Source organism: Canis aureus, chromosome 18, assembly GCF_053574225.1.
Source record: "Canis aureus isolate CA01 chromosome 18, VMU_Caureus_v.1.0, whole genome shotgun sequence".
Classification (NCBI taxonomy): domain Eukaryota; kingdom Metazoa; phylum Chordata; class Mammalia; order Carnivora; family Canidae; genus Canis; species Canis aureus.
The window spans coordinates 3,893,999-3,917,179 of NC_135628.1; the positions used below are offsets into that span (position 1 = coordinate 3,893,999).

At 37.3% G+C, this 23,181-nt stretch overlaps 1 long non-coding RNA gene and 1 pseudogene across 1 annotated transcript in view; one reads left to right on the forward strand and one right to left on the reverse strand.

Annotated features, from left to right (window-relative positions):
- The window catches only part of LOC144288505 (uncharacterized), a 683,266-nt gene that overhangs the window by 500,554 nt on the left and 159,531 nt on the right, over nucleotides 1–23,181 (forward strand). The gene's annotated exons all lie outside the window — the stretch shown is intronic.
- Nucleotides 19,781–20,955, reverse strand: LOC144288430 (golgin-45 pseudogene; annotated as a pseudogene).

Here is a 23,181-nt window from a genome sequence, read left to right on the forward strand (position 1 = left end):
CTTTATTGTATGTTTTCTTTGATAATAATTTCTAATATTACTATAATACTTTACATATTTCATAGATTCTGTAATTATTTTATGTTATGTATTTGTCATAATAGCTCTGTAAGAAAAGAGTAAATAGGGGATCCCTGGGTGGCTCAGTGGTTTAGCACCTGCTTTCGGCCCAGGGCGTGATCCTGGAGTCCTGGGATGGAGTCCCATGTCAGGCTCCCTGCATGGAGCCTGCTTCTCCCTCTGCCTGTGTCTCGGCCTCTCTCTCTCTCTCTCTCTCTCTCTGCCTGTGTCTCGGCCTCTCTCTCTCTCTCTCTCTCTCTCTCTGTGTCTCTAATGAATAAGTAAATAAAAATCTTTAAATAAAAAAAGAGTAAATATAGGTCTTTTCATATAATCAATGTCAAAGAGTTAGTGACATTAGCCCCAAAACCCTAATCACCTAATTCTTAATACATTCATTCCTCCTTTTTTTCTATCAAATGCAGTACCAGAAAAAAGGAATTAAAATTTAAATAATCAGAAATGAAAAAGGTTTCCACAGGAAAGACAGATACTTATTGTTTGATTCAAATATTTGCTTTGGCTAAACATTTACATGAAAAACCAGAATGACTAGGGGCTGTCTCTCTGTTAAAGAAATTTTCTAGGTTCAAAAGTGCATTTTATTAATTCAACTTGTTGCACTTTTTCAAGTACTCTTGTTGAGGTATATATCTATTTAGTCTACAAGTAGCCCATTGGAATACTTCTCTGATCTTGAGTAGTCATGCATTCTTCTGTCCTCTTGACTATCCTATCCCAACCCATTTGTGATTAATATTTCCATTTAATAAAGTTAAATAAAAATTCCAGTGAAGAGTTATGGTCATTAGTAAGCTGCCACTGGATATCTTTCCATTTATTCACAATCCAATCAATTACAAAGATGTTTCAAGAACTCAACCTGGGTACGTCTGGATGGCTCAGTGGTTGAGCATCTGCCTTTGGCTCAGGTCATGACCCTGGGGTCCTGGGATCGAGTCCCACATCGGGCTCCCCACAGGGAGCCTGCTTCTCCCTCTGCCTGTGTCTCTGCCTCTCTCTGTGTGTCTCTCATGAATAAATAAATAAAATTTTTTTTTAAAAAAGAACTCAAATCTAGGCAAAGTTTTAGTTTTAAAATTATTCATGCTTATGTCACAAATCAACATCACCTATCACCATGACAGTGGAGTGCTATAAAGTCTACAATCCTTAATATCTTTCTGATCATTCAAATGAAAGAGAGAAGGAAGAAGGAGATAAATTATGACTGTCTACATAATAAGAATGCTTCTAAATGCAGTGTTAATCATGATGCTTAGGTTAACTATGTCGTTCCAATCTCCAGGCCCAAGCCTAAACTCATTTTGAGAACCAACACACTGTTCCTTAAATTTTTTAATAGAGATTTTGCCAGTACAGCAAAGCAAAGCAAATCACACCTATTGAATGCCCAAGAAAGAGGAGAAAAAGGGGATTTGCCCACTCACGTCTCAGATGGAGCTGTTTTTTACAGTAACATTCCTTCTGATTGTCTACATTAAGCACAACATTTTGGCCATTGTTTTTAAATCATTTTTAATCACACATCTGTCCATATTGTTCTCGCACAGAAATTAACCCAAGGGTTTTAAAAACATAACTTCTAAAGTTTGAAAGTGGTTAAACAGCTAATTAATTTTACAGCAAGGTAGCAGTTGTTCTGTGGATTACATTTTTTGTTGTATATTAAAGCCAGATAGTTAATTGGCCAAGCCGCTGAAAGTATATAAAGGCCAATTTTTGTTAAAAGCAAAACTACATAATTACCACTTAAATGCTGCAAAAAATATAGAAAAGAATTCCTCCATCATCAAATTTACATCTTCATTAAACACGCTAACTTTTCATTTTGCCTTCACACTTACAAAATAATGAGGCTTTGCCTTGAGGAGTCAACAATTCAAAATCTTTAAGATTGGTGCAAATTCTGGTGATGTAACCGTCTTCTTCTGTACATTTCTCCAAAGGCAAGAAGTATATAATTTTATGAAGAACTAAAAACGATAAAATAATTCCCAGCAGAGCTAAAAACTCTGAGTGGTGAATAAATACCTGATGGGAGGATGCTACGTAAGCAATGATTCACATGGTCATGGATTTATTGTATGCATCTTTAATGGGAAGAAGAATTGCAAAAGAAAGGTGATTGTTTCATTGTTTTGTAACATTTTTAAAAATCATTAGAGCAACTTAAAATCCTACCATATTACCACTTTGTGGCGCATTTGATTTCATATTGACCTCTCCCTTCTTCTACCACTTACATAGATTTAAACACATACAGAGGCAACCACGCACGCGCGTGCAGCTCTGAAAGTTAGTTGGCTTGCTACATATCATTCAACCAACATAGTGGCAAAATTTAATTTCAAATCCATGTCTCCGTGCCTTTTAATTTCCTTTTCCTGTCATCATTCCTTAAGTTTCCCTCCTTTTTTCTTAGTGCATTTTTATAGGGAAAATTTTCTATTTCATTTTGACTCCATAATTCATAAACGATGTCCCACTATCTTATTTATGTACAGGAGAGTCATGTACCTTTTGGGAATACATGATTGACTCTCTCAAGGATATGAACCCAGGTCTAGTGTCTTCTTTTCAAATTGTGTTTTTTATAGTATATTATTTTAATAGTAATGAATAATAAAGCAGATAACAGAAATTTAACAAGGAAAAAATAACTTTTTCCTTTGTCAATTGTCCCAGAGGTTGTCCAAATTTCTAGTATTTCACATGACACGGGAAATAGCAATCAATAGGAAAAGAAGAGGAGGGAAAAAAGGGATGACAATTATAATGGCAAAAAGTCAAAATAATCAATACCATGGGTAAAATATATATCACATAATAGAATTATACTTTAGTATCTGTGAGTGAAAATGTAATAATAAGGAAAAGTCATAAAATGCTCTTGATAGTTATATGATACATATAAACGATTTTAAAAATTAAAGGTCCAAAGCTGGCAAAATACTCAGATACATTTTAATAATTAAATCTCAAGGATTTTTTTTCCTTTGGCTATTAGACCATCAAATATTTTAAAAATACAATGTCTTTCTGTTTAGAAAGTAGTCTGTAAAGACATACATGCCCTTTTTGTAAAAAAATAAAAATAGAAATTTTATGTTTATTTCACTGGTAGTAGTTCTAAAAATAAAAAAATATTCTATTTTTTATGTCTTAATATTTGTCACCTGAAGCCAAATATTTTTTATTAATGTCCTAATAAAGTTCTAGTGCACAGACAATCCTTTGATATCAAGAAACCTAGATTGTCTATACCTCTGAGCACTTTGTTTAAAACACTTGAAGTAAAACAACAAAAGAACAACAACAAAAATAGTGCCATTTAGAGATTTTCCAGGAGGCAGTTTCTGAGATGAAGTTTAGTAGTCAGGAAAAAGTCTCAAAAAAGACACCATTATAAAACTGGGTATATGAACCAAGAAAATGTATTTACTCATATAAATAAGTATAGTTTTTAATTATTTTTGCAGTTAATAGATTTAGACTATAATAGCTTAAGGATCCAGGTTGTTTGGGTTTTGTTTTCTGTGTGGTCCTTGAGAGGTGTGTTTTTAGTTTTCTCCCGAAAACAAACTCCATTTCTTTTTTTTTTTTTTTTTCAAACTCCATTTCTTAATTTACCAAGTAGAGATGAAAATAATTGCATTCCCAAACTATGAAATTTTACATCAAACTATCTAAATGACACTCAAAATAATTATGATACTTTTATAAACTACCTTTTAATGATGTGAGGATGGCTGCTGACAAATGAAATATCTCAGATGTACTATATTATTTTATGATCTTATTAAAAGCTCGCCACCAACTTTAGATTGGAAATCTCCTCTTACGATGTTAACGGATACTATAAATTGACCTAAGTCAATTTGGTCATTCTCAAGTATAAGGTGGTTTTGGGTAGATAGCAGTTTCTTCCAACAGAGAAAAGTAGATAAATGACCTGCGGCAACAACCAGTAACCACGTATGACCATCGAAGACTTGCATTTGCTATTAGGCAGATTGTGTCCACAACTGCAAGTCTCAAATAGATTTCCTACTGCACTCCGAATTCTGTCAGCAGGATTTCCCTGCCCATTATTGCCAACTATGACCAGTAACAGTGATATTTAAGAAAAGCCTTGAATGTCTTAATGTCTTGATTAATATGAAGAATAATTTAAAAATTTATATTTCTATCTAGAGGGACGTGAACACTCACTTTTCTTATAAAATTCAAGATTCTAAGAAGACTTTTGCAAAACAGTAGCGCCGTGAGATACCTTATGAGATTCCACTTAGCAAAAAATCGTTATTGCGAAGAATGGGATAGTATTTCATAGTTAGATCCCAGATGCAACAAACGGTAGAACCATTAGGTAGACTACATGTTAAGACATTTGGAAGGATTAATGTGAAAGAAAAAAGTGATGACAAATAGAACTCGTAAGTAAATGACTCAGATGGTGTTGTACACACTGAATTCCAAGCGACATGAATAAAGAGAGAAGAAGAGAAAACTCCTTTTGAATGATGAGAAGGTGATTATGATGCGAGACAACTCTATGGCGACATCAGAGAGGTCAACACGATTAAATAGAATGTTTCCTCTAGCCATTTGGCAAGTAGACATAAACCAGGGATAATGAAGTGTATGGTACGCAGTGTTTGAAATAGTTTTCTAAATGGTGATTTCCCTGCCCCCATTCTGTTACTTTAACTCACCCAACACCACTTAACATCTCGGTGTTTGCCTCATATTTAATGGTCTTCGGCAGGACTAATTCAACTGGAACCGTGTACAAGACTTTCACCTGAACAAATAACGAAGCTGTCATCCACAAGGCACCAGCTAGGGCTCTAGCCGAGGATTAGAAACTAGCCATTTTGCAAGTTAATTGGAAGTCTCTGCCATTTTTAATCTCATAGCAGTATAACACAGTTATACTGTGTTAAATAAAATAAAATAAACAATAAACAATAAAATAAACAATAGTACAGGAAACACATAATCACAGCCTCTTAGGAATAGAAAAGTCATGTAGTCCAATTTCTGTCTCAATAAAGGAATGAGAGCCTTCTTAAATGACCATTGGTCTTCCCTTAAATGTGTCCGTGGCAGGGAGTGTGTTGTGGAGAGAATTCCTTTACTTGGAAATCTAGTATTGTCAAAAAATACAGAGCACTTTAACTGCTGCTGCTACTTGACGATAATTCAGATATTTAAAGACGCAACGATGTCTCTGTTTGCCCTATTCTTCTGCAAACTGAGTCTTCACAGCTTCTTTAGTTTGTTCCTCACACGGACCCTCCAAATCTACTGGATGAATAATGGTTTTCAATCACCTCTTCCAATAGAGCCCCTACAACTACATTTAATGCACCACACCCAGAGTGATAAACACGAAGTCACGGTAGAAGAGTAGGTTTCCTAGATCCAGATGCTACAAATGCAAATGCAGTTGAGGTTTTCTTCGGACAGTCTATCTGCTTACTTTCTTGCTTTCATCAGAAATAGTGGCCAAGTAAGGCCTCCTCCTACTAGTCGAAATTTCACATCTTAAATTACATATACTTTGAATGCTAACATAAAATGCTTCCTATGGTCCTCCGGCGCTGCAGTCCTTTGGTTTTAGCTCCTCTGACCTCCACGATCCCAGCACGCTGGATAACTCCCCAGGGGAGACACAGTGTTCTCTACCCCAAGGCCTTTGAGTTTACTGCTCCCTCAGCCTGAAAGACCCTGTCCAACACCACCCCACCACCCCACCCTCAACACCTGCCAAACTCCCTTCAACCAGCTTTTTAACTTTTGCATATTCTTCAGCTCTAACTTTAAAGATAGTCCTGGTGGGCCTCAGCAAACCCTCAGAATGGCCTTACATGCCCAGATGCATGCTCGTCTACACTGGGGCACTCCATTGTAATACTCACATTTGTGTCCGAGAGCTCTGTGAATAAGAATGCAGTCCCGGCAGCCAGCAGAAGAGCTGACACCTAGCAGGCTCTCCAGAAGTAACTACTGAATGAGACTCAATGTGATTTTTTTTTTTTTTTTTTTTTTTACTATGCAATGTGTCAGCAATCTCCATCTGTTATGGTTCATCCACTGTTTTAATAGCCGTTAAGGTAATAAAGTTTCAAACAGGAAAGAGACAAGGGTATTCTAGAGCATTTCATTAATTAACATTTTTTAGATGGTATTATAGTTATGCTATGGATCTTCTTATTTGTTCTACTTTCTTTAGATGGATTTCCTAGCACATTTTGCCAAAACATCATAAAATTACAATATGCTATACCTGCAAGATTTTTAGTATTATATTTTATATTATAGTATTATATTTATATTATAAATATAAATATATTATAAATACAGTATTATATTTATATTATATATTTTAGTATTAATAGTATAATAAATATTCCAAGATTATGTATTATAATTTTTTTAATCTATAAGGAAAAAAGTCACCAAAGCATATATGATAGATTCTTTCAGGAATTAAATAAACTATGTTAATAGTTTTCACTACCTCCATCACCTACCTGCCCAAACTCAGTATTAACAAATAGCTTAAAATTTTGCCCTGGAAATTTTTTTAAAATATCAGTATTAAAATTACCATCCTATAATTTCCAGAAAAAAAAATTAATTAGAAAACACCACCCCTCCTCTCACCTTCTTTGATTTTTGAGAGATGATAAAACACTGATCAAATTTAAACAAGGTTTTCAGCACCACAAAAATAATTTGCCTTTATCTCTGACTTTTAATCTACTTAAAAATGGTGAATAGCCCTCATATTTTCACTCCTTTCACGCACAGTCTAGCCCATCAAGTTTGAAGAGTGATCTACTTAAGAGAAAAGAACAAAATAAAAGCAGCTGTGCAGCTCTGCCTGCTATTTTTTTAATATAATATCAGATTATGTTCCCCAACCATGTGTCCTATCATTCCTTTGTTCATATTATTTCTTCTCAGCCTGTAAACACATTCTGTTGTTGTTAGCATTTTTCAAAATCCCTAATTTGTTCTTCAAATTTCCTGAGGCTACTCATAGAGATACACAAAAATATAAAATATTTATCAACATTTATATGCCCCCTTTGTAGAATTTGAACATGTTCTTTCACAATGTGAGCTTAACAAAATGATCTCTAACAGGATATCCTTAGATGACTCTTTTTCTCTACCCCTGAAATTTTTTACAACTGCAGAGTTTATGTTGTGTTTTAGCAACTCTCTTTATTCTTCACCTCTCTTTCCTTCTAGAATGTTTAATCATAAATTATTTTGCATAAACAGGAATTTTTAAATTGTTTATTGAAATATACATAGAGAAGTGCACAAATCATAAATGTATGGCTCAATGAATTTTCATCAGGGGAATACATCCATATAACTAACTCTCAGTTCAGGAAATAGAACATTTCAAGACCCAAAATGCCTTTAGTCAGTCACTACCTATAATTCCTCGGAAATAAAGTAACTGTTATCCTGACTTCTAATGTCTTAGATTGGCTTTCTGTGTTTTGTACTTTACATAAATATATTATACACTATGTTCTTTTTTGTGTCTGGCTTCTTTTGCTCAGCCTATTTGTAAGATTTACTCATGTTGCATAGTAACTCATTCATCCACACTGTTGTATGATATCCCATCGTGTGAATATAGTAAGCATATTTATCTGTTCTACCATTAACGGACATTTAAGTTGTTCCCAGTTTGGGACCATATAAATGCATTTCTTGTGGGGAAAATATGAATAAAAATATGGGGAAAATAGTCTGTGGAGACTATTCCTAAGAAAGCAATTGTTAGATCATAGGTTCATGCATATATTCAAATTTAATAGATACCATCAACCTTTTTTTTTTCCAAAATATTGGCACCAATTCCCATACCTACCTGCAGTAAAGATTACTGCTAATATGGTCTTTCTTTCTCAATGCCTGTACTTCTAACTTGACAGTGACTCTATATTTAAAATAGACCTCTTACATACAAGAAGTTAGGTCTTATATCCTTTTAATTAACTCTGACAATCCCTGCCTTTTAATTAGTATATTTAGATCATTCACACTTAAAATGATTATTGACCAATATGGTTTAACAGCTACCACATTTGTAACTATTTTCTGTTTGTTGCCCTTGCTCTGTTTCTTTTCATTTTTTTTTCATTTATTTATGATAGTCACACAGAGTGAGAGAGAGAGAGGCAGAGACACAGGCAGAGGGAGAAGCAGGCTCCATGCACCGGGAGCCTGACGTGGGATTTGATCCCGGGTCTCCAGGATCGCGCCCTGGGCCAAAGGCAGGCGCTAAACCGCTGCGCCACCCAGGGATCCCTGCTCTGTTTCTTTTTGTGTCTCCTACTCTTTCTGCCTTTTCTGGTTTTAATTGAGCATTTTATATGATTCCATTTATTCCTTCTTTCTTAGCCTATCAATTATCCTCCTTTATTTTTTTTAAAGATCCTATTGATTTATTCCTGAGAGACACAGAGGGGCAGAGACTTAGATAGAGGGAGAACCAGGCTCCCTGTGGGGAGCCCGATGCAGAATTCAGTCACTGAACCTGGATCATGCCCTGAGCCAAAGGCAGATGCTCAACCTCTGAACCCAATTATCCTCCTTTAAAACAAAAAATGTTTATGATTGTCCTAGAGTTTCCAATATACATTTATAACTAGTCTAAATCCATTTTCAAATAACACTCTACTGCTTCATAGTTAATGCAGGTACTTTACAACAGAGTATTGACAGTTTGAGGTCATTCATTTCATATGTCCATAAGTAATAATCACTGTGATAATTGTCACTATTTTAAACAAATTGTTTCTGTTAGAACAAACATAAGAAAAAGAAAATGTTATATTTTACCTTCATTTACTCCTTTCTATCACCATTTATGTAAGTCTGTTTCTGACCTATAATTTTCTTTTTTTTTTTTTTTTTATGATAGGCACACAGAGAGAGAGGAGAGAGGCAGAGACACAGGCAGAGGGAGAAGCAGGCTCCACGCACCGGGAGCCTGACGTGGGATTCGATCCCGGGTCTCCAGGATCGCGCCCTGGGCCAAAGGCAGGCGCCAAACCGCTGCGCCACCCAGGGATCCCCTGACCTATAATTTTCTTTCTCTCTGAGGAACTTCTTTTGATATTTCTTACAAGGTGGGTTTATTGACCACAAATTCCCTCAATTTTTGTTTTTCTGAAAAATTTTTATTTCTCCCTTCACTTTTTTTTTTTTTTTTTTTTTTCTCCCTTCACTTTTTAGTGATAATTTTACTGGAATTCTAGATTGGCAGTTTTTTCTTTTAACATTTCCAATTTTTTGTGTCATCTGAGGCTGTTACTTCCATATCTTCTTTGAAAAATAATAACCAATAGCTTCATGAATATATTTTCCATTTTATATAAATATATGTATTTATATAATAGACAGAATAATTGCTGACATTTATTTGAGTACTGGTTATGTGCCAGACTCTTTTCTATGTGTTTCATGTGTATTTGCTCATTAATCCTCACAATAATCCTGTGAGGTCTATACTATTATTATTGCAGATGGAAAAACTAAGACTTTTAAGTAACTTGCCATATATCACTCAGGCATCGAGTGACAAACTACCTTTCTATGCTGCCTCCTGATTCAGTGTATCCTGGGATATTTTGAATACACCTAGTATATTTCATATACATAGCTATTATAGTCCTTTATTTTTTTTTAAGATTCTATTTATTTATTTGACAGAGAGAGAGCACAAGCAGAGGGAGTGGCAGGCAGAGGGAGAAGGAGAAGCCTGCTCCTCCCCAGAGCAGGAAGCCCCATGCAGGACTCGATGCCAGGATCTGACCTGAGCCAAAGGCAGACACTTAACCGATTGAGCCACAAATGCACTCTAGTGTGGTCCTTTAAAAGAGGAAATCCTTTCCATTATTAAAATATCCTTAATAATATTTCAGTGTACTGTCCCACCCCAGCAGTCTTTTCAACCTGAAAACCCTAGCAACTCAGCTCTCGCACTGTCATTTTATAACTATTTTCTCCTCCTCCTATATAGGATCCAAAATCCTTCAGCTGAAGTTATCCCACTGCAACTAAATGAAAACCCATTAACTAGAGGAAGCAGTTTATTAACATGACTGTGAATGTGTCTTTCTCCCAATCTGAGCCAATCAAGAAACATGTTTTCTGAACTGAAGGCTGTTTATCAGCAAAGCCTGAAATCATGTCTGCCAAAGACTGCCTGAACAATGGGACGGCAAATCAGGGCACAGTCACTGCAGGGTACCCCCGTGGCCTCTACAGCCTTGCCGGGTAAAGTACGCCCTTGATCTGCAGTGTTAGTATTACCTGATATCTTATTATAAATACAGAATCCCAGGCTCCACCCAGACCTACTGAATTTTCACTTTATCCAGATCCCCAAGTATTAAAACCACAATGAGCTCTCACTTCACTGCCATCAGAATGGCTAAAATCAAAAACACAAGAAACAAGTGTTGGTGAGAATGTGGAGATAAAGGAACCCTCGTACACTGTTGATGGGGATGCAAACTGGTGCAGCCACTGGCGATTGCTCAAGAAATTAAAAATAGAATTACCACATGAGCCAGTAATTCCTACTGGGTAAGCAAGGGAAGTAGCCAAGGGTCATAACTCAAGGATGACAAGTTCACGGCAAGTCCTATCCCATCCCATCTGGGAAGAAATCTCCTAAAAAAACAAGATGGGTAAGAAAGGAATAAAAGGAATAAGAAGTAGACCACAGTCAACAAATGGCAGTACAGACAGAGAGAAGGATGGAAAAAAACTCTAGAACCCAAGAGATATGAGAAGCCAGCAGGGCAGGCTGCCTACGATACTGTCCTTGAAATTATATTGCGAGTCTCACTTCTCATGCAAGGAGCAAATAAATACTTCTGTCTCTGTTCCTTAACAGCACTAGGTTCAAACCAGTCAGAGGGTTACAAGAGTTCACTGAACAGCTGTGAGATAGTGTACTGTCCTGCCACCTTCCCTCTAGAAGCCTTAAAACTGATATGGGAGACAAGACAGAGAAGGTGAAAGAACAAGCATGTTGCCTTCTGTTAACACAACTATCCATCATCTACCATGCGCGGGGGGTGTGTTAGCCGCATACAACACATCCAAACATATGGCAACTGGTTCAGTGAGATTCAAATAGTCACGTTTATGTTAGGAGTAAACCAAGCCCAGAGAAATTCAAGACGATATCCGCACAGGCGCTACTTGGCAAACGTAATATGTGGGGCCAGGAGCAGCCCATGCCTTTGCTCATAGTTGCAAAGTTACATAGAAGGTAGGAGCTGGAGGAATTGTGCTGTGTGAGGCTCAGGGGGTGGGGAGGTTATTAAACAATGTGATTGTTGTGTGTCGAATGGGAAAAAGAAATAGCCCTGACATACATGCTCAGGATCTTCACTGGTCTTTTTCTGGAACACACATCGCCAGCACAGATGATATATTGAACAGCCTGAAGCTGGTGGTCAATTCTGGGTTTACTGTGAACCCCTGGATTCAATGACTCTACCTTCTTTTACTTCCCAATGTGAGCAAGGATAAAGTTAATGGTGTATAACTAATGCTACCATAAATTTCCAGCCACTACTGAGCTATTTGCAAGCTGCTTGTCACTAATACCGGGTTTACTCACCCCACTCCCTTTCTTATAATCCACCACCAACTATTTCCTTATGACTTTGTGCTCCACCATGAGACAAGCACGGCAAATGCAAACGAACTCATGAAGTTCGTCTCTGACTCCAGATGGTTGATGTGTGCCAGGTTTGGGAAATCCAGTAAATCAGCGGATGCATGCTGCTAAATATCTGCCCAATCCTGGCCCTGCAGAATGACCTTGAGAGTTTCATCTCAAAACCGGTCGTAATTTACATTGTATTAAATCAAAGAGGAAGAGGTTTTCAGCCCACCAATTATAGTTTATGCTTTTGAAACCCAATAATAAACAACACTAAATTATAAGAGCAGCAGCACCCCTAGGATAATAAAAAATAAAAATAAAAAATAAATTAAAAAAAATTAAAAAAAACGTAGGAGATGTTTGTGCCTGTGCAGCGTTGGTCTTAGTGCTTTAGCTCAGTAGCATTACCCAGTGGGGTTTTAACAAACTAACTTTAGTGGTACTATTTCAGAGAGATATCCAAAGGCACCTCGGGTATGTGTGATACTTCACCCAATTAAAAACTGTGCTTTAAAAAAAAAAAAAAAGATTTTATTTATTTATTTTTTTAATTAATTAATTTATTTAAGAGAGAGCAAGAGGATGATCTGGGCTGAGAGGGGAAGGTGGGTCTGGGGGCTCGATCCCAGGACCCTAAGAGCATGACCTGAGCTGAAGGCAGCCGCTTAATGACTGAGCCACCGTGTCCTTGCATTCGGTAAATCCTTTCTTGTCCCTTTCTTATTAAGCAGTACGTTTTGCTAAAATATGCATACAGATATAGCTAGACTTGGGGAGTGGATAGTTCGCATACAAGCTGCGCACACTCCATATCCAAGTGGTGCTTTTAACTGTAGAACTCTATTGACCACACAGCTGTAAGTTTCTTCTTGAAGACTATCTTAAAGTACGGTGCATTATTGATGTATTTTAAATAAATTTAGGTTCAAGTGGATCAAACTACTTCTTAATTCTAATTCCATATCTGCCCTGAGTAGTTGTAACTCGGTGCCATAGCTCCGAAACACAAATTCTATTATCTGCCTCACTAGGTACCCTGTGGGATGGTGTGTTCAGTACAGTCAATATGTGCATTGCTATGTAAAATGAAAAGTTATCGGCATTAATTATTACAATCCAGCTAGGATTCACATCTTTATTGCACATTCCAATTCTTGCCTTGATTTTGTATTTTTGTCAGCTAGGATTTCCAAAGAGATTAATAAATTCTAAATAAATTAAATCCAAAGAAAAGATTATTATATGATTCAAGTATGAACAATAATAATAGTATCATGACACCAAATAAAATAGTAGGACCACCAGGAAGTCTCTTTAGCTACAAAATCAGATTAAATTATCCCAAAATAATGGAAACATATGGCAACTAGTGGAAATAACATTCTTCTTCAGAACTCTAATGTAGTTATGATAGGCCAAATAATCATAATATAGCACCAAATAAAGGATATAGGTATACTTACTGATTTGAGTTTAAACCACGTGAAACTGTATTTTACATACAAAAATGACAATACGGAGTGGCTCAAAGAAAGATAAACCATCATCTATGAATTTCTGTAAAGAATGTATCTTTTCTGGAAATACTTTTCATCAGAAATTGTATACTTCATATCTGAATGTATATTTTATATCTAAATGAGGGGAGATTTCAAATATAATGGTCTTTTAAAGCCTCTGAGAAAGGAGAGGATAATAGCAGACTGCCTGTTACACAGTATTTGCTAAATAAGTGTTGGACTATAAAGAGTGAAATGAAGAAACCGAACATTCCAGATGACAGGCATAGGCTTACGCTACATCAGATTCCAGCACAATGCTGTTATCCTACTAGCATTAATGAAGCTGTCGCCACATGTAAAACATAATTCTAAGCGCATTAAACTCATTTAATACAATCTTTTTTTTTTGCAACAGGTATGCACACCTGTCTTCTAAATGTCAACTCTTACTATACCCTTTTACAGAAAAGGAAAGTTCAGAGCAGAGGCATAAGTAATTTGTCCGAAGTTGGATACCACTTAGGTGGTACCTAACTTTGGAATTAGGAGGACTTCAGATCCAAGGGTTCAGTCTCTAAACCAAACTTTCTTTTTTTTTTTTTTTTTAATCAAACTTTCTTAGTAACCACACTACATAAAGGGCACGGCTATCTGCAGGAAATTTCTGTTGCTATGAACAAACTCACAAGTTTGGCTTCTTCCTATAAACTTTTTTTAGTTGAAATAGGGTTTCCAGATAAAATATAGGAGACTCAGGGGTGCCTGAATGGTTCAGTTGGTTAGCATCTGACCCTTGATTTTTGCTCAGTTCATGATCTCAGGGTCCTGAGATTGAGCCCTGCGTCCAGCTCTGTGCTGGGTGTGGAGCCTGCTTGGCATTCTCTCTCTCCCTCTCCCTCTGCTCCGCGCCACTTGCATGCATGTGCACATGCTTTCTCTCTCTCTAAAACAAACAAACAAAGGAGAGCCAGTTAAATTTAAATCTCAGAAAAATGGAAATTTTTGTTAGTATGAGTATATATATCTCCTTTGATAACTGGGATATATGTATTCTAAAAATGTACTCATTGTTTATCTGAAATTCAAATTTCAGTAGGTCCTGTATTTTAATTTGTTAAATGACAATTTTCAAATTAAAAGTAAAGTGAGTTTTGACCTCCTGTTTCGCTGATATTTTTACATGTAACATTATCACCTAAATAGCAATCCTACCAGTTAGAATCCAATTTATTTTTCAAATTGGCAGTAGATATGCACACCTGTCTTCTGAACGTCAGTAAAATCCTTTGTCCTGCTAAATGTTACGAAATGGCATTCTGACTCTCTATCATTCACGTCCTTTTGTTAAATCTGACCCAAAAGCATTATCACTAATTGAGATAATTAGTAATGTAAGATTTATAATAGAGGGTCAATCTAGAATTTTGCTATTTAATTAAAACCTGAGGCTATTGGGCTGCAAATTGAATTTTTAAACAAACTTTTAATTTCAGAGAAGCTTTGGATTTGTAGATGGGTTGAAAGAACATTTCACAGTTCTCCAGCTCCCCATACCCTGCTTTTCCCTATTGTCAACATTACCATGGTAGGTTTTCACAATTAATAATCTAACATTAATACATTATTAACACATGAAGTTGATACTTTATTCAGATTTCCTTATTTTTTACCCAGTGTTCTTCTTCTGTTCCAGGATTCCAACCAGGATAACATAATCAGTGCACATCTCCTTAGCTTCACCTGGGCTGTGACCCTTTTTCAGACTGTCCTCATTTTGATAACCTTAAGAATTTCAACTACAGGTCATGCATTTTGTAGAATGTTCTTCCATTTGGATTTGCCTAATGTCTTTCTCATGATTATGTAGGGATTATGAAAGTTCAGGAAAAAGACTACAGAAAGAAAGCGCTATCCTCATCAAATTGTATGAAAGATACGTGCTACTAAGATCACTTATTATTTATTATATTAACCTCCTCTTAATGTTTATCAGGTTTTTCTGCTGTAAAGTTACTCTTTGATTTTCCATTTTCATACTGTACTCACTAAAAAAAAAGTCATTGTGTGTAATCCACATTTAAGAGGTGAGGATTTGAGGGGTACTATAGTCTAAATGCTTATGATTACCCCAGAATTCATATGTTGAAATCCTAACCCCCTCATGAATGGGATTAGTGTTCTTGAGAAAACACCGAGCTGGAGAGGCTCCACCACCATGTGAGAATAAAATGCAAAGTCCGCAACCCAGAAGAGGGCCCTCACCCAACTGTGTTGGCACCTTGATCTCAGACTTCTAGCCTCCAAAATTAAAAGAAATAAATTTATATTATTTAAAAGCCACCCAGTTTTAGGGCATTTTGTTGTAGCATTTCAAATGGACAAAGACAAGGGGTGATACCTACATAAACTATTTGGAATTCTTCTGCAAGTGAGTGAAGTTGCTCTCCAGGAAGCCACAGAGATGGAGATCTGCACAGGCAGGACCCAGGGCATGCAGGTGTCAAAGGGCCTGGTTCCGGTTCTTCCCCAGGATGATGGCAGTCCGCATGGCCCCAGGGTTTATTCTAGTCATTCTGAAATAACTTCTGCAGGTCCTGGAAAAGGGCGTGGCCACCACACTGGTTTGGTATATTCAAGATGCCTCAGCCCTCTCAATTCTCCTTGGGCAACTAGGGAAAGAAGTGGCCCATGGCCTCCCATGCCACAACATCTTGGTCAAAAGAGAAGCCCAGAGGTAAGTGTAGGAGACCCACAGATGCACGTTGACTAGGTGATTGTCATCGGCCTCTATCTCAGTGCAATAACTCTGAGGAATCTGGGAGCTGGAATTTGATTAGTAATAAGGAGCTAAACTCACAAAACGGTGTTGGCTGGTATCAGAGGTAGAGGAAGGCTGAGAGGATGGTTCTGAAGGTCGCCACTAGAAGAGACGTGGGAGGGCGGTTAGAGGCTAGATGAAGGGGCAACAGACAGATCCATGTGACCCCAGACTGCACTCTATGTGGATTTTTTTTATAGTACAAATATATGTTTTATTTTGTTTTTCTTAACAACAGTTTTTCTCTAGCTTACCTTATTGTAAGGATAGAGTATATAGTATGTGTAACAAGATTATATAAAATAGGTGTGTATCAACGGTCTGGTCTGTGGAAGGTAAGATTTCCAGTCAATGGTAGGCTAGTAGTAGTTGAGTTTTGTGGGAGCCAAATGTTATGAGGGATTTTCGATTGCTCAGGGCCTGGGTCCCCTAACCCCCACGTTGTTCAAGGGTCAACTGTAATGCTAAATGTACAAATTTCATCAAAAAGTCAAAGTAGACTTCACTTTTACAAACAAACAATTTTACAAACAAAATTTTTTGTTTGTAAAAAGCATTACTGAGATAAAATTTGTATAAGGAGCAACAAAAAATAGAGTATACAGACTTGCCTGAAACATTCATATGCAGCTTATTTTTATAGAAGGCACGCACGATCATCTCTTAATAGTAACGCTCTTTGAAAAAGCATGATCTTCAGTGTACTCACTCCGCTTACAGACTCTGCACACCACAACCTTGATTCTTAAGTAGAGCAACGGATAACTCTCCTGAACCAGGTGGTGGGTCTGCACACATGAAAATGTTTTAGAGGACGTACTCCCTGCTATCTACTGACCTTTTGGAAAAGGCCCAATGTCTGTATGTTTTACGGACAAGACTTACAATAGAAGCTGCTCCTTTAATCTCTGAGACATGTTGTGATGCAGCCTCACCAAATCAGAACTTTTATTAGACTATTATAAACATGAGAATCAGCATATTCCTGATGTACTTTTTAAATCTTCATTGTAAAAAAAAAAATCCCTAAAAAAGCCATCCAGGAGACTGTTATTTAAGAAATGAATAAGATCACAGTGTCGAGTCAGATCCTACTCTTAGAATTGAGCAAGGATTGGAATTTAAGATTCTGAATAAAAATAAATAAATAAAATAAAAAAATAAAAAAATAAAATTCTGAATAATGGCTGATCCTGCATTATAATTTCACAAGGGCATCAAATCTTTTTATCTAGGCTAAAGCACAAACAATAAAAGATAGCCTTATGGCATATTTTTTATTTGTTTACAAACAGTAAGTTACCCAGCACACCACTCGTCAGGATCCCTTATGGTGCCTTGGCTTAGGATAAAATAAAAGCCTCTGTGTCTGTTATGAATACAAATATTGTGAAGCACAGGGATTGGCAACAAACTTTTCATTATATTCTCAAACATTTCATTATATTCTGGGTAGAAGCTATATTCAATTATACACTAGGGGTATTTAAAAGCAAATTCACAAATTATAAAAGCATAATATTATAAAACCCTAAAGGATACGAAATCAATAATATTTACCCACAGATGAATAAGAAAAATAAGCCAGCCTATGGAACTGATTATTCATAGTACTCAAGCTCTGGAAACAATCCAAGTGTCCATCAATGAATAAATAAAGAATATTATATAGAGATTATAGATATAGATAAGCATTTCATATATAAAATAATATTCAGCTATAAAAAAAGGTAAGAAATCCTTCCATCTGTGACAACATGGATGAACCTGGATGACATTATGCTAAGTGAAATGAGCCTGATACAGTGTGTACTGTAAATATATAGTAAATAAACCTACAGTGAACAAGAGGATGCAGGGAGCTCTTCAAAATAGCGATTTCATGTCCTTTGATAAATACCCAGAAGTGGAATAGGCTGGATCATCTGGTAATTCTATTTTTAACTTTTTGAGGAGCCTCCATACTGTTTCCCATAATGGCTGCACCACTTTGCATTCCCACAGCGTACAAGTGGTCCCTTTCCTCCCCACCCTTGCCAGCACTTGTTTTCTCTCATCTTTTGAGATAGCTTCCTAACAGGTGTCAGATGATAGCCCATTGTAGTTTTTTTTTTTTTAAGAATATAGAGCAAGGGGCAGCCCAGGTGGCTCAGCAGTTTAGCACTGCCTTAAGCCCAGGGCGTGATCCTGGAGACCCGGGATCGAGTCCCACGTCAGGCTCCCTGCTTGGAGCCTGCTTCTCCCTCTGCCTGGGTCTCTGCCTCTCTCTCTCTCTGTGTCTCTCATGAATAAAAAAATAAAATCTTAAAAAAAAAGAATATAGAGCAATTTATTGCTATTTCAAAATATAACTCAGGTGAATCAGACCCCAAAGAAATCATTAAGTTGACATTAAAATGTGTTATGTAATCAGATTTGTCTTTAGAAAATTTCTCTTTTGAGAGGCAATTCTGTACCTAATATAGTGTAATTTGGTATAAACATATTGTGGATATTTTTAAAGGCCTATAAAAGGGTGTTTATGATGGCCTATCATAAGTAAATAATACATGTTAATACAAGTTAATTGATGAATTGCAATTTTGAGTTTGTACAGTATTCTAGAAAGATCCTACTTTCTTCACCATATTTTATAACAGATTGGATACTCCTATTGTGTTGCATTTATCAAAATGAGTTCAATAGAATCTGTTTCTTGTGTTTATGTCAAGTTGCATCTCTTCAAACTATGGAGTTCCCCTCACAAAACCAACATGAGAATATGTGTTCCTGAAACACTTGCTATTGTGGCTGTAAAATATTACTTTTTCTAACATTTAGCAATAAGTTTTAAAATATTAGTCCCTTCGCCCATAGTATTTCCATAAGCCCCTTTTGTAGCCCCCCCCAAAAAAAAATCATCAAAAAGGGAACAAACATTCCCTCTTTCCATCCCCCTGCCAGCTTTTATTCCTTTAGAGTAGGGGTCAGAAAACTTTTTCTGCAAAAGGCTAGAGAAGAAATATTTTAGGCTTTACAAGCCCTGTTGCATCTATTCAGTTCTAGTATTATAGTGCAAAACAAACAACAACAACAACAAAACACAACCATAGACAACAGTGAGTGAGTGGGTGTAGCTGCATTAGAAAATCACAATTAAATCTGTTTGTATTAAGTACATAGCAGGCTAGAACTTAGGGCCTAAAATAAAGGTAGACCCTTTTTCTTTCAGTGTCCTTTAGGAGAAGCATCATATAATGCCTGGAAATTATCATCCACTTGAAGTATATCCTCACTGTTTCACTCTTTTCTTACCCTGAGATAGTTATTAAGGGTGATCGGTGGTCCAGTACATAAAACATTTTGGGGAATATATATTACCTAAATAGAAACTGATATTACTTCTACCATTATAAGAACTCCAGATCCCAAATAATAGGGACTCTTGGGAAGAAGCGAGTGCCTGTAGCCTGCCTGCAACATATTGAATATCGAAGGACAATGAGTGGGGCACGTGGGTGGCTCAGCGGTTGAGCATCTGCCTTCGGCTCAGGTCATGACCCCAGGGTCCAGGGATCGAGTCCCACATCGGGCTCCCCCCAAGAAGCCTGCTTCTCCCTCTGCCTGTGTCTCTGCCTTTTGTCTCTTTCTCATGAATAAATAAATAAAGTCTCAAAACATAAATAAATAAAGGACAATGAGTTCTCCCTGGCAGTGATTACAGCAACTGGAAGTTGTATTTCCGTATCTAGTATAGGGATGAAATTGTCCAATATTTCTCTTTGTAGCAAGTAAGGTGAAGACTCAGAAAATGGATTATCCAGGTGAGCTTTCTGTGCACGTAACCGGATCCAAAATGCGTAGAACCATTTCAGCCATTTCTTCTGCTGGGTGGGTGCTGCAGGATTCAACTGTTGATGGAATCTAATTTTGACCATTAGCACCAACAGTCCCCAGAAGATGAGCATTTACTTCTTTTGCCAACTTGTGACATGTTAATGCTCGTCCTGCTGTGGTGTGAGGCTGTGTACCAGGGTAGCGAGTCCGCTTTTTCCCCAACTGTGAAGAAACTAGGAGCTCCCCCAGCAATTTCTGGGTCATCACAGTTTTGATGCCGCCAACCTGCTCTGGAGCTGGTTAACTCCTCTGCTGTAATCCTGCCTGTGAGGAATTTACCTAGCCCCCCATCCCAGCACCTTGATATATGCTCTAACTATTCAGAAAGATGAGATGTGTTTTGACCTAGGGCTTCATTTTCCAAAATAAGCTGATTTTTCTTGTGGGCTAGACATTCACACTGATACCGACGATCATCGATCATCCCCCAGCAGCCACCAGCAACTCCTGAAACTCACTGTTGACTCTGTCTGTACACTGAGCTGGTTTGAAAGCCCTTCTTTGTCCTGTACTGACCTTTAAGAGTTCTTCAGCTTTTCCAATATATTCTTTTCCTCTCATGGTTCCTTTCTGGGTTCTACAACTCCCTCTGGTTGACCAAGGAAGTCTCCTCTATGACGTCCCAGAGACCTAACCTTCGCATTTCTGTTGAGGATATCCTGGGTTATAGGAGCTTCGGGAATGAATATTCTTACAATGTTGACTTCCACTGCTTTTTCAGTGAGAATCTTCCTTAGCTGAAGAACTCCTGGGCTCTCTGATGGAACTGCTTCCTTCCATGGATCCTGAAGGGTGTCATGCTTTATGGGTGGGGCTCCAGACATAGCTTCGACAGGTGTCGGTGGCTCCTCAGTTTCTATCCCGTCTCCTCAGACTGGAGTTAAAGGAAAAAGGGCTTGGGTTTCTACACTTTCAAAAGCAGTTTTTAACCAAAGAAAATGCACCTCCATATTTCTACTGAAGAACCACCAAGATTCTTTACTCTTCTGATTTCAGATTACTTCACTTTACAGATTGTTGGGCTCCGAGTTGCAGGGTTAACTGCTCCGCACACTCCCTTCCCATTCTGAAGCTGACCCGCCCAGACTTCCTTGACATCCAGCTGCTGGCTCATTCTCTCATTGTAGTTTTTATTTGAATTTCCCTGATGACTAGTGGTGTTGAGCACCTTCTCATGTATCTGCTGGACATTTGTGTATTTCTTTGGAAAAATGTCTATTCAGATTCTTTGCCCATTTTTTAATTAGACTACTAATGTTTTGCCTATTTATTGGTAGTTCCTTATGTATTTTAACATATTTATATTTAATCCCTTATCAGGTATATGGCTTGTAAATATTTTCTCCCATTCTGTATGTTTTTCTTTTCTTTTTCTTCTAAGAAAAATATTTTTATTATTTTATTCCTAATATTTTATTATAGCTTTTATATGAGCAAAACATTTATTTTGATATTAAGTAAATCATTCTTTTCAAAGTACAAAAGAGTACTCTTGTACCTGTGAAATGTATTTATGGAAGAGGTCATTAGGTCCTTCATTGTATAAAGAAGTGTTGTTGTTTTTTTTTTTTTCTCTGCTCTGAAAACAAACCTCCAAAGCACTGATAGGTAGAATAGTATCTTTGTGGAATGCCTGCATGGCTCAGTCAGCTGAGGATCTGACTCGATTTTAGCCCAGGTCATGATCTCAGGATCATGAGATTGAGCCCCACATCGGGCTCAGTGCTGGGCCTGGGGACTGCTTAAGATTTTTTCTCATTCTTTCTTGCTAAAACAAGGGAAAAAAAAGATATCTTTACACAAAAGTCAGATTTAAAGTTGACTGAATTAATTAGGCAAGACATATTTATTGTATACTTTGATGTCTTAACAGATATTCTAGAAAATTCAGAAGTATAACAAGTTCCCTGCCTGCAAAGATTTTACAATCTCATATGGAAATGAATGGTTAATTTCATTATTTAGATAATATTTTGACTTTTCATTTCATTTGTCATTTCTTTTCTATGCAGAAGCATTTTAGTTTGATATAGTTAGTCCCACTGGTTTATTTTTGCTCTTGTGTCTTATGCTTAGACTGTCATATCCATAAAATCATTGCCAAGACTAATGTCAAGGAGCTTTTCCTTGTGTTTTCTTCTAGGAGTTTTATGATTTGAGATTTTACTTTTAATCTTTAAGCATTTCAAGTTATTTGTTGGGAATCTATTAGATAAAAGCCCAGTTTCATTCTTTTACAGAATGAATATACAGTTTTCCCAGCACCATTTATTGAAGAGAATCCTTTCTCCATTGAATATCCTTGGCTCTCTTGTTAAATATTAGTTGACTACATATCTGTGAGCTTATTTCTAGGCCAGATAGGGCCACCAGCTTGCCTCTGCAGATGCACATTGCAAATGGGTGGGATCTCTGCTGCAGTGCCCCTCAGAGGAGGATTGCAGCCTTCCAAGACTTGAGGACCAGGTGTGTAAGCCCTACTCTGCTTCCCTCTTTCTATCTGATCTCCAGTGGTCAAGCCCTACGGATTTCCTCAGTGATTCCTGTGAGGTGAGACCTGAGTGGACCTCCTGGGAAGTGCCTCAAAATGCTGAGGCAGCCAGGTGTTCACCTTGAGCTCTCCCCCCCCCCCCCCCCCGCACTGGAGAAACCTAGATCCAGGAAGGCTATCTCAGTGCGATGCTGTGCTGTTCTTGGGGTTTGGAGGGCAATGCAGAGTGCAGCCACTCTTCTTACCCTTCAAATGTGGTTCTATTTGGTCTTTGTGCTTTAGCCCCCAGTTTCTGGGATTTCGCAATGATATCTTGTCTGTGGATAATTACTATCTGGTCTTCTTGTGAGGGAGACCAAAGTTGAGAATGACCTGTGTTGACATCATGATGCTATCACTCCTATGATGACATTTTTGTTAACAAGGTATAAATATTTGAACTGTGATAATATATTCATATATTGACGTACTCACATTAACTAAGTTACAACTTATTTAGTAGCACTTCAGTTTATAATGTGCGTTATAGTTTGTGAGCTACCTTCAAAAGCAATTTCGAATTTTTCTGTTCTATTTCCTACAAACATAATTCTCCTGAGAAGTTCAGGCCCATTCTCTCATTCTCGCTCTCTCGTTCTCTCACTTTCTCTCTCTCTCTCCCTCCCTCTCTTTCTCTCTCTCTCCC